This window comes from Ceratotherium simum, chromosome 2 (genome assembly GCF_057802395.1).
Source record: "Ceratotherium simum simum isolate JZ-2026a chromosome 2, ASM5780239v1, whole genome shotgun sequence".
NCBI classification, from domain to species: domain Eukaryota; kingdom Metazoa; phylum Chordata; class Mammalia; order Perissodactyla; family Rhinocerotidae; genus Ceratotherium; species Ceratotherium simum.
In genome coordinates this window covers 5,631,825-5,646,783 of record NC_141901.1, presented here as the reverse complement: position 1 = coordinate 5,646,783, position 14,959 = coordinate 5,631,825, and positions in this window count along the sequence as shown.

Sequence of the window (14,959 nt, the reverse complement as noted above, 5' to 3'; positions counted from 1 at the left end):
TATTAGTTCTAATCCTGAAATGGTTCTGGAAGGCAGATATTATTATCTCCATTTCTAAAAATAAGGAAACTGAGACTCAAAAAGGTAGAGTAACTTGTGCAATGTCACACAACTCAGTGGCCAAACCAGTATTCAAGTCTGGGTTCCTTTGACTCAGAACCTTCTTTCTGCTTCTTCTAAGGAAATTCTTTGCTTTGGAAGGATCCAATAGCTTCTGACTCTGTCAGAGCCAGTCTTTTCTTCATGCCCTTTTTCCTGATATTGATGAAGGCACAGTAATTAGTGTAGTCTTGTAAATTTACTCTTGGGCATTCCGTGGTATGTTCTAGAGCCTTTCTTTCCTAACACATTTCTCCTATTAGTTTACTATTACAAATGGAATAGCACAAATGAATAAAACAGTTTTTGATTAAAAATAATGTGACTCAAACAGCTTATGTAGTGGGTCTTGAGTACATGGCCTACTGCTTCCTCGTGGGAGCTGGGTGTAATTCTTAATTCTCCTGCAGTTGCAGAAGGAGAACTTGTGTAGGTTCTATTCTCTGCCTCTGGCTAATTGCCTTCAACAGGAAGGGCCTTTATAGACTCTTCAAGGGGATGAGGGAACTGCACCCCAACTCCCCACGTTGGCAGGGTCAGCGGTTGTAATCTGCTAGGAAATTGCCAAGTACTGTTGAGATGATTTCTGTGCCTGATCCAAGAGGCTGTTTACTCACGAGGCCCAAGTCTTTCTGGTCTTGGGAAGTACAAGCAGTCCTTGGCTGAAATCAGTACACCAAAAACCCGAAGAAGTTATTTAGAATGCCATTTTGAAAGCCTCCCATGCTCATACAAGAAAAGCCAAGCACTGGCGTTGTATGTGAAAGAGAAGGCTGTGATAAAAACTCCTCAAGGATCTAGATTCTGTCTGGTCCACCTTCTGAGCTGTGCTGTCCAGGACTATGTGCTTCCCTGGGAGACGAGTTCAGCCAGAAGTTGACTTGTGATTCTGTGGGTTCCTGCTGGCCTTGTGGGCTTGCTATCTTTACTCCCCAGGGAGTGATTTGTTTACCTTCTGATCATATCTATTTAGGACACATTCATTCATTCATTCACTCATTGAACAATATAAGGTGAGCACCTACTACGTGATGGCCTCTGGGTAGGAACTGGGAACACAATGCTAAGCAGAAACAAACACACTTTTTACACTCAAGGAGCGTACAGTTCAGTAAAGGAAAAACATAAGAAAAAAGAATCATACATAGAACTATGTAATTTCTAACTGTGAGTGATTTGGAGAAAATGACAGCCAGGCTGAGAGTGTATGACATGGATTGAATCTAGTCTGCAGAGTTGGGGTAGACATCTTGGGAAATGATGTTTGAGCTGAGGTTTGGGGAATATGTACTACTTCACAGACCTTGGGGATTGCTGATGAATTAAGACTGGGATTTGACAAGCCACTGGAAGTATGCGCACACCAGCATCGGAGCAATCAGCAGAGGGCTTGCTTGGTTTTTGCTCTTAAGACAGCAGCATGCTTTGGCACAGGGAAGAGGAGCCCATACTTGTGCAGACACAGCTCATCCGAGTGACATCTATGTCCCTTCTCCAGATCATCTCTTGACACCAGGTTTGGTTTGACTCAGCCAGTAACCAGTTTCCTCTATTTGATTTACAATGTCAGTCTACTGGTCAACTCTCTCTTGAAAGTCTTGTGTTTTATCTCTAACTGCTGAGCTGGTTCCATAATTTGCTTTCTTCTTCTCCACTTTTCCACTCTCCACCTCACCATTCTGACCTCCTCCTTTACCGCATGGGTTCCAAGCTTCCCTCTCTCTTCTGTTGTTGGCTTTTACACATCTTCTGAGCTTTCTAGGTCACAACTGTGACCACAGGAAAAGAGACAAGAGCAATTGCTGGGTTGTGTTCTTCTACGGTTACAGAGAGAAATGCAGACAGCGCATCATTCTATGTGGATTTTTCCACCGTATACTAAAGTCTGGGTGGAGTTGAATCACTTTTGTGATGAGATTTGTCAAAAGCTATCCTCTTGTTCGTTGTCTTTACTGAGGAAATACGTGCTCTAAGAGGTTTTAGTAAAAAAACTGTAGTTTTCTTCCTTTATGTGTTTCACTCATGCTGGGAGAAGTGTGATGCATAAGCCGAAAGTAAAATTTCATAGGAAGCTTAGATTTTGTTTCCTTAGCAACATTAATTCAGTCTTCTTACAAATTGAAATGACACTGGAGGCCTTTGTTTCTGCATCCCCAGCTCTACAGGGCAATGTGACATGCTAAACATTCTGGAAACAGTGCTGTCTAATAGAATGCTGTGGCATTTATCTTAGAATCTTCCCTCACTAAATTTCATACAACCTCATGGGCATTATGCTGCAAGTGACATTCATGCTGTTTGCTGAAAAAATAGGGACAGAAGAATATTTGTGTTGTGACTTAGCATACCGGGGCATGCATGCCAGCAGGGCAGGGTGCATTACATAAGGCCAGGATGAGGAGTTTGGTGATTCAGGAACAATAGTGGCTGGAAGGTCAAGGTCAAAGTGGACAATGGTCCAGTAGTTCAGACATTCAGAGCTAGAGCACTGGTGTGTAGGAACAGAAACCACATCATATATGGATACTCGTTCTGACCTCTCAAATCTATTTTGAACATTTTATAAATCCTAGGGAGAGTTTCAATAAGAATCCTGGGAGACACAGTAAATCACTTTTATCTACTTGAATAACTTGCATTCAAGAGGCTTTGGTAAATTTGGTCTATTTTCTACACGTAGGAGATTTCATGGATGCATTTCTGCTGGGAGGTTTTGTAATACAGTCGTAAGTTTCTGGGTTTTGGTGGCAGACTGCCAAGATTTAAATTGGCTCTGCCACCTACCTGCTATGAGACCTGGGAAGCCTCTTACTTTTCCATGCCTCAGTTTTCTCATCCATAAAATGATCCCGACAGTAGTTTAGGCTTGTAGAGATGGTTAAATGAAGACGTCTTCACAAAGCATGTAGAACAGTGCTGAGAGCCCTGTAGTAGGTGCGTACTATGTGTCATACATTGAGTGCCACACCCTCCCACTGACTTGCCACGGGAAGAGAGAGTACTTGTCAGATCTTTTTGAATTCTTGAGAAAATTTCACTAGAACTGACAAAATATAAAAATTTTCCCCAAACTAATTCCATGAGAATTTTGTGGCTGCTCCTTTAACCATGTGCTGGGGCAGGGGCTTGAGATCATGGAGGAGAAGGAGGGGCAGGAGGAGAGGAAGAGGAAGAGGAAAAGGAGGAGATGAGAAACCCCATGACCTCGGGGCTGCATACAGGTTGGCACCCACATACCTCCTTCCTCCCCCTCTCTCTCAACCAGGTTTGCTCATTCTCAGTAACTGGAGACCCTGCTTGGGAAAATGAGTTGCTTTTAACCTGGATCTCAAAGAGCCAAGTCAGAAACATAACTCCTCAGTGTGGAGTTACTCACAGGTTATTATGCAGCGCTGCATCCTTCGATGAGAATACGGGATTGGCACCGCCCTGGTAATAGGACGAACTGAGGGCTCTGTGTGGGTGTGAGATGTGAAGGAAGAATTTTTTTTCCCCCTTAAGGTTAAGCTCAGAAAAACAAAAAGGACAAAATCCCTGTTTATATCTGTCTTTCTTAAACACCTACCTTGCAATTTTAGAAAATTAGAGGGCGTAGTATTCATTTAAGACAATGTTAAGACTTAAGACTAAAATCAACTAATATCAGGCAGAAAAGAACCAATGCCATACTTTCTCTTTTTGTTTGTAACTGAGGATAAATGTTACTTTATTCAAATTATAATTGTTGGGTATTCCTCCCCCTCCTGCCAGTCCACATTCTCATGTTCCTGAGTGGTAAGAGAGCACATGGGACATTCTGGACAAATGCGTGCCACCCATTCTCAGAGAGAAATTCTGTCCTAAATACAGACGCTTGACAAGGAATGCTCTGCTCCTCGTGATCAGGCCCTGCCCTCCACACACCTCTCCCAGCCTTCCCCTCCTCGTACATTTCCCACTTTATTCTTCAGCAATACTAAAACCTTGGGGTCCTCTCCTGTCTCTGGCCCTTCACTTATGTTGATCCTTCTGCCTGGGGACATCCCTCTTCTTCCCATACTCTCACCCTCAACTTGTCTGATTGAACATTCTTGCTCCCTCCTTGAGATGCTCATCCAACATGATCTTCCTCAAGACACTCTCCCTGACAATCCCCAACGGCCTAGAAACCACTTAGACGTGGTTCGTATCTCATGTTTAGCACTTGTCACACGGAATCCTGTTATATAAAAGTGGGGTGTGTGTATATGTGTGTGTATTTTATCAGATTCTCCCATACATCATGGCAACCTTAAGGATGGGGACCAGGTCTTACTCATCTTTGCTTTCCCAGTTCCTGGAATGGTTTTTACACAGAGACAATTAATAGAAGCTCCTCGTGTGCATGCAAGAATGAGCAACATCCTGGCCTCCTTCGCCACTTTCCTGCCTGTTACTGGGCACCGTAGAAGGACACCTCTCCCGAAAGTTTCCTTCTCTGCTCTCTTTTGAGCCTCCAGCTTTCCCTTCTTTCTCTCTTCTCCATTCTTCCCTGGTCACTATATGGGGTTCTGGAGACTCAAAGGAGATTTCTAAGTCCAAATTGAGAGCAGCAAACAGTCCAGAAAGCCCATAGCCCAAGCTCACCCTCTCCTCACTGTAAACCATGTTAACTAAAGATTTGAGAGTCCTTCCAGTGTTCTTCTTCTCGTCCTGTCTTCAGTGGAGTCTGGTGGGCTATAACAATTTTGGTAGGAGCTGAGGAGAGCAGGGAGAATCTCTGGTGCCAGCTCAGGCCAGGATCAGGTATTCTTTTAGCACCTTTAAAGATTTTCTGTGTTGGTTTCATATATTATAGGAGGTGCCTGTCAATATTTTTTCATATCCTTTTTCACCGCATATCATTAGTACCCACAGTCTTGACCAAGCCTGACTTCTTCATATAAAAGGCCAAATTTGTGAAATCCAAATACTATTATACATATTAATGGTCAATAATAGCTTGTGATTAAGTCCCAGCCTATAAGGTAAGAAGTTAGTGGCATTCTTTGATGGGTGCCTAACTGAGGCTAATTAATTAATTCCCTTGTTCTCTGCTTTTTCCTGGTACCCGTGAAATCTCTATGGAATCAATATTCTACAGCAAACTGTAGCTTCTGAATTTCTGGATTTGTAGAAATCAGTGACAGTGAGATTCAAGGACACAGAGGAAAGAACTTATCAATCAACATGTATTTTTAATTCTCTGATTAGCCTGACTGGCATGAGCCCTTTCAGATGTCAGGAGGAGAGGAAGAGAAAGACACATAGGTTTTTTTTCTTTTTCTCATTTCTCTCTAAGTAAATAGTGTTACATTACTGAGTCTGGAAGCTGCAGTCCCCAGTGGGCTTGATATGGACTTTAAAGATTGGAGGCTGTGTGAAGAGCAAAACACAAGGGTTTTGTGGACCAGGCTTTAATGTAAGCAGCTCCCTCTTGGTCTCTGTGCTGGCCAGGGTGAGGACGATGGCAATAGCTAACATTTATTGATGCTTATTGTTCTCAGTGCTTTATAGGCATTCTCTCATCTAAGTTATGATCTATTAGGTCTGAAATATTATTATCCTCATTTTACAGATGCAGAGGCTGAGACTTGTATTGACTAAGTAACGTGTCCAAGCTTATTCAGCTAGTGTAGGTCAGAGCCAGGACTCAAACCTAGGTCTGTCTGAGTCTGAAAGCCAAGCTCTTCCTAAGGCTACAATCATGGCCCATGTTAACGTCCTTCTGCACTCTCAGGATTCTTGAGGAACTGGGGGGCGGCACCGAGTAGTTAGAACAGACGAGATATCGGAATATCCATATTTACACAAAAGATAAAATAGGGGTGATCATTTACACAAAAAGATTCAACATAGTGTTACTTTAAGGAGGCAGCTCGCCAGTAAGACACAAAATATCAATTATTGTACAGAGATTCACATCACATATTTTTTTTTCAAGCACATGAAGCAAAACATGACTGGATTTTAGTATTGGCCTAAAACACAGTTTTATGGTATTTCTATCCTGAAGCCATCTTGAAATTGTTGCTCCGTTTATATGAGATGTTTGGTTTTCTGTGATAATTCAGTTAACTCATTCTGGCATTTTTATAGGTTTTTCCTGCATATTCTATAGTTTGGACTTGCCAGAACATTTATATGTATCACAACAATTGTAATGTTTCTTATTTCTCTTCATTAAACAAATAAATGTGTTGTGATGCTTATGATAGTGGGACATCAAGTTTTACCTAACTAAGGAGTTGCTATTTTCTGCTTGTGACATTGTAACTCTATGGCTCAGTGGCCTGGATTTCTTCTCTGTAACTGGGTCACTAAATACTCAGCTTCAGGTTCAAAAGATGGTTATGGAGCCTTACTGTGTGCATCTTCTTGTGTTACCTTATTTCATCCTCACGACAACCTCATTTTATGAAAAGGATTTGACAGATGAGAACGCTGAGGCTCAGAGCGGGTAGTGACCTGCACAAAGTGACATCAGCCGCTGGGCTTCCAACTCAGGTTTCAAGATTTGCGTCAGGAACAGTGCTTTGCATCACATCAGAGTTCTGTTCCCTGTTTTCCAATGGATGCATCTCTTCTTATTTCTCTCAAAACAAGTCAGTGAATGGCTTACGGTATCTTTAAAAAACAATTACATGAGTACAAATCAGATTTTACTTTATTATGCTGTTATGTTTTCCACATTTATCTTCAACGTGACATTGGGCCTGTGATGCTCATTATTTGAGCTTGGTAATCACGAGCAGATTGCTTAGGTTCTAGTGGAGAACGAATTTGGAGGTGGAAGGCTTCGTGACGGCTCAGGTCCTCAGCCCCTCCAATCCCCACGATTATCCCTCTGAGTAATTGCTTTGTGCCCTTTTATGGAGGAAAACGATAGCCAAATTGAAATAAGTTATTTGTGTAAATGATGGTGAGATTTTTTTAAAGGTTTATTTTTAACTTTTAGTCTTTGAAAAGAGCACATTTAAGAAGATTGTCTAAAACTGGGGCCCACATTCAACAGAACTGAACATCTATCCAAGTGGATAATAGTTTCTTCAAAATCACGTCAAAACCCTTGCTCTTTCTCTCTCCTTTTCAGGGTTCCCAGGATCCAATGTGCTGTTGGCAACTGGCCCAGTAGTGGTGCCCAGGGAGGGGCCAGATCCGGAGTGTCAACGCAGGCTCCTGCCAGGGCTCCCTCCTGTGCCCAGGGAAATTTGATAGGTTATTCGGCAAACAACACAATAGAATGAGCAAATGAACAGCACTTTCTTCTCCATTATAAGAGTTGCTGGGTAACTGTTTTCTCTTTTGCACGTAAACTTGATGTCAAGCAGTTTGGGTGAGTTTGCTTGACTAATTAATGGTGCATATTAATGAAGCCAGATTTGAGCATTTGATCCCTGTATGGGCCACTTGGCATTCTTTTTTCTGTGCTGACTGACTGTACTCCCAAATCTCACAAATCTGGGGCCTTGATCACCAGGCTGGCCCGTTGAGAGTCTCTTGTATGTTCCTTGCCTTTCCATCTCTCTCACTGGTAAAGTTGCAAAATTTATCGGCCTACACAATGATGGGCCTCTCTTTGAGTATGAAGAGTGCGTATCTTCAGAAGCAATTTCAATGCTGCTCTAAATCTCTGGGAAGTACACTAAAATTGTCATCCTAGCTGAAATGTAAAGTGCACGATGTTCTATGCCCACAACCCCGAGTCAGCAATTGCACATACAACCTTGAGATTGCATCGATTGCACAGGCTACCTTTATTTTTCCTGGCACCCTGCCACCTCTGGGCAGTGTATGCGGGGAGGGGACTTTGGACTGCTAGGAGTACAGGTACTGTTTGGCGGCTGAAGTGCCTTGGTTTGAATTCTGGCCCCACCTCCTCATTAACTATGAAACTTTGGGCAAGTCTCCAACTTTTTTAAGGCTACACATTCCTTTTCTAGGAAATGGGATAAGTAGTCAATTCCTGCCTTATAAGCTTGTTTTAAGGATAAAACAAGATAATCCATGTAAAAGCACTCAGCACAGTGACTACTTGTAAGTAGTAAACACTCAAATAAATGTTAACAATGATTAATATGTTAATTTCCACGTTATGGAAGGGAAAATGAGGATGTGGTAGATGAATAATTTATAAAATGATGTTTTGGTGCTAGGTCTGGGTTGATGAAATATTAAAATAGATTCTGTATAAAGGTTAACTTTCTGCCATTGAGAGGCAGTTGAGATGACTTGTTAAATAACATGTTTAACGTACGAGAAACAAATGGAAAAGAAGATCCAGAATTGTTACCTGTTCATCTTTATTTAAAACTTGTTGGCAAGAACAACCACACCAACCAGTCTTCATAGTTTTCTTTGGCAACAGAACAAATCCAAAGATTCCTTGGTTCATAATGGATCGTTGATCAGCTAGAGGTTCATGGTGAGTCACTTACATGCTCTGAACCAAAGTTTTCCCATTGCAAAAAAAAAGGAATAAGAAGTGGGTTCTCATGAGGACTGAGTAGAACAATGCATATGAAAGCATTTCCTAATCCACAAAATGCCTCAAAAAGTAAAGTATTACTATTATCACTATTACTATTATTTCATATGGCTGAAGAGTTAAAGGACAAAGAAGTTACTTAATTCCTTGAAAACAGTCCAAAGAGGGAATAGTGAAGGCCAGTGTAGACCCAGCTCTCCTTTTTCTACATCCGTATTATTGATGGGCCGCTGGACAGATGGCATTGGATGAAGTGGGCCTGCTCTAAAATCTCAGTGAGGGTGCTGTCACAATTCCACGCCCTGTCCTCACTGGCCACGTATGACAGCACTACCCATAGGCTGAGGAAGGATGAATTCCTGCCTTTGGGTAACTTGGTCTTTTTTCAGGGAAAGAGGCTCTATCCTTAAGGAACTGAAATCCACTTCTTGATATGGATTGTCGTACACCTTGCTGGAAAAAAATCTATTTGCAAAGAAATTCTGACAAAGAAAACATGGATCAGATGGTATTATTCCTGCAGATTCTTTAATGAAAAGCAGTTGCCCCTCTAAAAGGCAGTGTAGATGAGGGTCCTCAGGGTACTTGTTTGTTGATTGTGAGTTAAGTGTCACTCAACGGAAGCTAGAAAGGGTCTTACATCTACAGTTAGACCTTTCCTGTTTTGAAAATGAAAAAACTGAGGCCTGGAGCATGTTAAATCTTCCACTTACATATCCAGTTTCATCTCTCGCCATTTCCAGTTTTTATTTATGTTTTAGCCTTACAACCTTATTTTCCTTTCAGTCTTTGCAGTGCCCTTTGCATGCTCACACCTCAGGGCCTTTGCACATGTTATTTCTACATCTTGAACAGTCTCTCTCTCTCTCCTCTACCATTTCACGTGACTATGGCCTACTCAATAGTGATTGTTATTGATAGCACCTGTAATTATCCATCTACCTGTCTGTTTCCTTCACCAGAATGTAAGTCTAAAGAGAAGGACCTTTTCACCATTGTGTGTTCCCCATTGTATTCCTTTTGCTCCGCCAAGTGCCTGGCTCGTTTTAGATGTTCAGTAAGTATTTGCAGAATGAAAAAGTAAATGAAGCTATGCCACTACTTTTATTTTTTATATTAACTTCTTCTGGACATTTTTATAGTATGCAAGAGTGTAAGATCCATCTATAGAATGTAAAGGCCTAGGATCCTTAAGCCCTCGGTCAATGATAAGATAAAACAACTGGAATTTCCTATTTAAATCTGAGCAAAGACTCAGTCATAAGCAAAATTGCTTTTCTTGTTCAGCAAGGTAACACTTCAAAGATATAATGAAAAATGGAAGAAATTATGGACAATGTTGGATTCCTATGGGGAGCAGGAAGACTTTTTCTTTGGGAATAGCTCTAGCTAAATGAAAGGAATTGAAGTCCAACCATTGGGATAGCTCATTAGTGAGAGTAATGGAGTGGAGTAATTGTCAGTTGAAGAAGATCAACTGAAGCAGGAAACGTCCTACCTTGAGGGCTTTAGGGCCAGGGTTGGACACTGGTTCAATGCACCTAAGAAGTCTTTTTAGCAGAAGGCACAGCCCTGCATAGCAGGCAGCCACGTGTAATTGTTTTTAATACTCCTGTTCTCCTGCCTCAAACTGGAGTGCCCCCAAGGTTGAGACGTCTCAGTTATCTCTTAATTCTACAGAACTTGCACAGAGCCTAGCGTAGAGCAGGTTGTCAGTGAAGAATGTTTTTGAATGAATGAATGAATAAGTGGGAGGTAGACACAACTAAATATTTTAGATGTTTTAGTGTATGCACGTTCATATGTACATTCTGATGACTCAACAATATAGAAAAAATGGCTAGCTACTTACAACTGGCAGCCTGGACAATAAGTCCTTCTTCTAGCACCCAACAGGGTGGACAATCAGTAGAATTTAGTAAGGCCTGAGCTCCAGTGCCACTGCTGTTGCTTATTAACTATGTAGCCTAAGGCAATTCATTTGATCCCCAGTATCTTCATCTTTCAAAAGAGCCTAACAATACTATTTACATCTTAGGATGGTTATAAGGAATAACTGAGTTTATGCATGTAAAAGGTTTAGCACTATACTGGTGCGTAGTATGCACTCAATAAATATTACCAATAATAACAATATCCAACATTTATTGAGTACTACTATATATGTGTGTGTATATATACACATTCATATGTATGCACATATGTGTTTTTATATATATGTATGTATCTGTTTATGTGTAGTGTGTGTATGTTTATATATTGATGTATGTGAGGATTTGTATCATATCCTCAAAACAGGCTTGAGACAAAGGTACTACTAATATTCATGTTTACAGATGAAGAAATTAACACAGAGTTGTTAAATAACCTGTCCCAGCTCATATAGATAGGAAGCGACAGAACCAGGATTCGAACCTCTGAGTCTGCCATTGTAAACCAGGCTTTCTATTGCCTCTTTGCTATTAATATTGCTGGTTTTACAAGGCTGTGGGATAGGGGAGGGGTGAGTTTTGTCAGGTGCATTGATTTCACCAGGCTCTGCATAAGGCTCTGTAGTTACCTAGCTATATTAATCAGCAAAACTTTTCCCCACTCAGGTGTGACCTTTAGCATCTATCTTCATGTAATCTAGACGGCCTAGAAATTCTCTATTTAATTACTGCAGTTATTTCAGGAAGCCACTGAACTGAAAGTGAATTAAGCCACAAAACAGAAGAGGTATAAAACTATGCTCAGATCTACCTCACTGGTTAGGGTCTCAGGCATGGCCTCGTAAAATGATGTCATGTTGCTGAGTTTACGATACTCGTTTCAGCTAAATTTTATCATAATGTACTTTCCTTAGTGAAAACCAAACCAAAGGTAAGAATATCTTTTGAGTTAGGATAAGTTTGCATTAATGAAATATTGACAAATAGGAAGAGGGGGAAAAAAGATTATGCAAGGTGCGTTTTACCTGAGGGATGGCAAATATTTGTTTTTAACAGATTAAATATTAGCACATTGATTAGGGCCGTGGGATCCATCTCCTGTTTGTTCTGCAAATGGCCTACTATTGGAGTCAGAGAGGCACTTTGGCTCCTAGAGCCTCCAATTCTCAGTTAAATGGAAGCAAGAGTTACCAGCGGAGAATGTCACCATGCATGTGGGGTGGACAAAGAGCTAGTCAGTGTCCCGCTGGGGTTCTTTTGTTACCCCTTTGGGGCTGAAACCATTGGCAGAGGGCCATGTTGGCACCTCTCTGCGACCTCATTTCTCCCTCAGTCTGTCCAGCTACTCCCTGGGGAGGACGCTACTGCGATTGTGGGTGTGTGAAGTGAGGGCTTGAATGGGGGAGAGGAGGAAAGAGAGAGGAGGAAAGTCTGAAATGTGACAAGGAGAGTCCCTTACAGGGCAGCCCCTCTTAACTCATGCTTCCTCATCAGCCAGCACAGATTCAAGGACCACGGTTGGAAGGAAAGTGTGGGCTTGGCGGAGGATGTTTGGGGGGAGGGTAAGACTAACACTGACCACAGGTTCCTCACTTGAACCTGAAGAAACTGTTTTTAGTTAGTTAGACGCCAACACACCCGCCAGATGCAGATTCATGGGCCCTACAATTAGGGTCCTTAAACATTAAAGCTCCCAGCAGAGGTGTAGACGGACACCTACTCTAAGACAACTCGGAGGAAACCCTGGCAATGGAAGGAGGCAGAGAAGATACTAAATGGTATAGGCAGCCAGAAAGGAAGCTCTGGAGCCCTGGAATTGCCCACTGACAGTTCTAACGTGGCACTTCTGCCCAGAGTCCTCAGAGCTCATGTGGGTCACAGCCCTGAGAGTAGAGGTGACTGGGCCACAAGAGGGAAAAAAACCTAAATTTAGAAGGATATCATCAAACTGGTTTGATGAGTAATATTCGCCTAGTGCTTTGACGCTTTTGAAAGAAATGTGAAATGAAAGGGTAAAGTCACAGGACGGCACAGAAAGCAGGTAGCTGGTTAGCATGGCTCTAAGATAATCCCGAATCTAAGCTCCTATGTAAAAAGAACAAGCAGCCTATTGAAAAGACTTTCGTAATTTATTTAGAAACGATCTCATGTTCTAAGGAAAGGACTACATTTTCCTCGTTAGATGTGAGCAAACACCGGTTTATGGCCATGAGATCAGACGTAATTAACAGAATGTTAACTCATTGTTCCTGACACCAAATTCCCCAGATGCTGAGTGTGAGAAAGGAAGTAAAAAGCCACTCAAGTGAGATACTGTGGCTTATTAGCACAAGGAGAAAACCACCATCATTTCTGCTCTTTGCTTTAAATTTATATACCAATGAAGGGTTTATAATACATGCTTTCCTGAAGCCAACAGCTTTGAGTACCATGGAGTTAAAAAGAATGGATATTAATATCCCATTTGTAGATGAAGAAACTGGGACTCAGGCTCAGAATGAGTGCTTCACCTCCTCTTCTCCCTCCAAACCTAGCCTCATCCTATCACATTATGATTGCTTCAAACTCTGGGGGAAATGGGAATAAGCAGACGGACCACTAACAGGGTCTGCCCAAGTTACATCCAGGCTGTCTCCTGGTGGGCTCCCCGCTTAAAGAGGGGAGGCACAGTAGTCATATTACTGGGTTTTAGGGCATGTAGAGTATTGATTACATAATAACTGACAAGTGTTGAACACTTACTGGCACTGTGCGAAGAACTTTTCACCTATTATCCTCACAATAATCTGTGAAATTGGTGTTATTATGACTTGTTTTACAGCTAAGGATGGTGAGGCACAGATACGAAGAAACTTTTCCAAGGTCACACGGTAAGTGTAAAGCCTTCTAGATCTGTGCTCGTGGGCTTAATAGTTAATACTTTGTCATTAACTTTGTTGTCAATGTGATTCCTTTGAGCGTGAATGAATTTACAAGGGCACTTAATGCCGTGGAGAAAGTACCAACTCAGAGCCAGGATGGCTGAGTTCTAGTCCTAAACTCGCCGCGGGTTAGCTGTGTGTCTAGACCCCACGTTCCTCATCTGCAAAACTAAGCCACATCTCTATGGCTCCTCACAAATCTAATGGGGTATATTCTATTAGAGACTCTGCCCTAGTAGATCCTCGAGGGTCTTCATTTCCTAGACTAAAGTCTGAAGATATTCTCTGGGCTTTTGAAACTCTGAAAGGCTGTACTAGTAACCTTAGAAAAACTAAATTTATAAGAACTATTTTATTTAGTATTTGAGCTTTGAAAAGCTCCTAAGAATGTTAATAACTCATATTTTCATGCTGCTGCGTGGGCTTGCATTGACTTTGACATCCAGTATCCAATGACTCCTCACGCCAATTTGGAGAGGTGGGTGGGAGACTGTGTGTGGCTCACTGCAGCAAGGGAGAACATTGTCACCACTCACACGCTTCTCTTTTGATGGCTTTTGGCAGCTTAAAAATCACTTTCACTGATCGCAGTTGTTCATTTAACCCTCACAACACCCTGTGACGTGGGTATTAGCATTTATAGATGAAGAAATTAAACCCCAGCAAGTGGTATGTCTTGACTAAACTCTAAACATTTACAAGTAAAGACCTGGGCCCTAAACTCCATCTTCTGACTCTAAATCTCAGTGTATTTCCATTGCTTCTTGTAAGGAAGGCAGCAAGTGCAGTAGTGCAGTTGGCAGGCCCTACAGTGGCAGATTTGATTCATGACTCCACTATCTACCATGTGATCTTGGGTGAATCAACCAAATTCTATGTCACTCATCTGTAAATAGGTTAATAACACTTACCATGCAAAACTATTGCAAGACTCAGAAACGATACATTCAAAATTACCTAGCAGAGTACCTAGCACAAAATAGATACTCAAAATCACTACTATTTCCATTTCTCCATGTTTGAAAATCTAGTATTTTCTTTTGCTTCTAAGTTTACAGTTTAGTCATTATAGTCTGTCTAATTACTATGCAAATTAAGGACCAATATTTTAAAGTTTCCCTGTGGAAATAATTTTCTTGTCAGTGGAGATCAAAGAAGAGGATAAATTAGAAATTTGGAAAATATCAGTTCAATACATCAGAATAATCTGGGGCCACAGAGTTACAGCTTTCTTGCTCTTTAAGTCTATTTATTCTCCTAGCTTCTAAATCTCATTTTCCATCTTTTAAACTCAGCTTTAAAAAGCGAACTCACAAATGATATAATGTGTTAGTCAGGCTGCCCCCTCAGGCATTAAGTTCAGACACGTGAACTGTAATGGAAACTCACATATTGGAAAATCTGTATTCAGCATATACAGCCGTGTCCATGGTGAAACATTTACCCATTCTCAATTTACGGTGTAATAAGCAAAAGACTAGTGCCCGAACAGAATAAACAGGTCTCTAAGCTAGTTTTTTCAA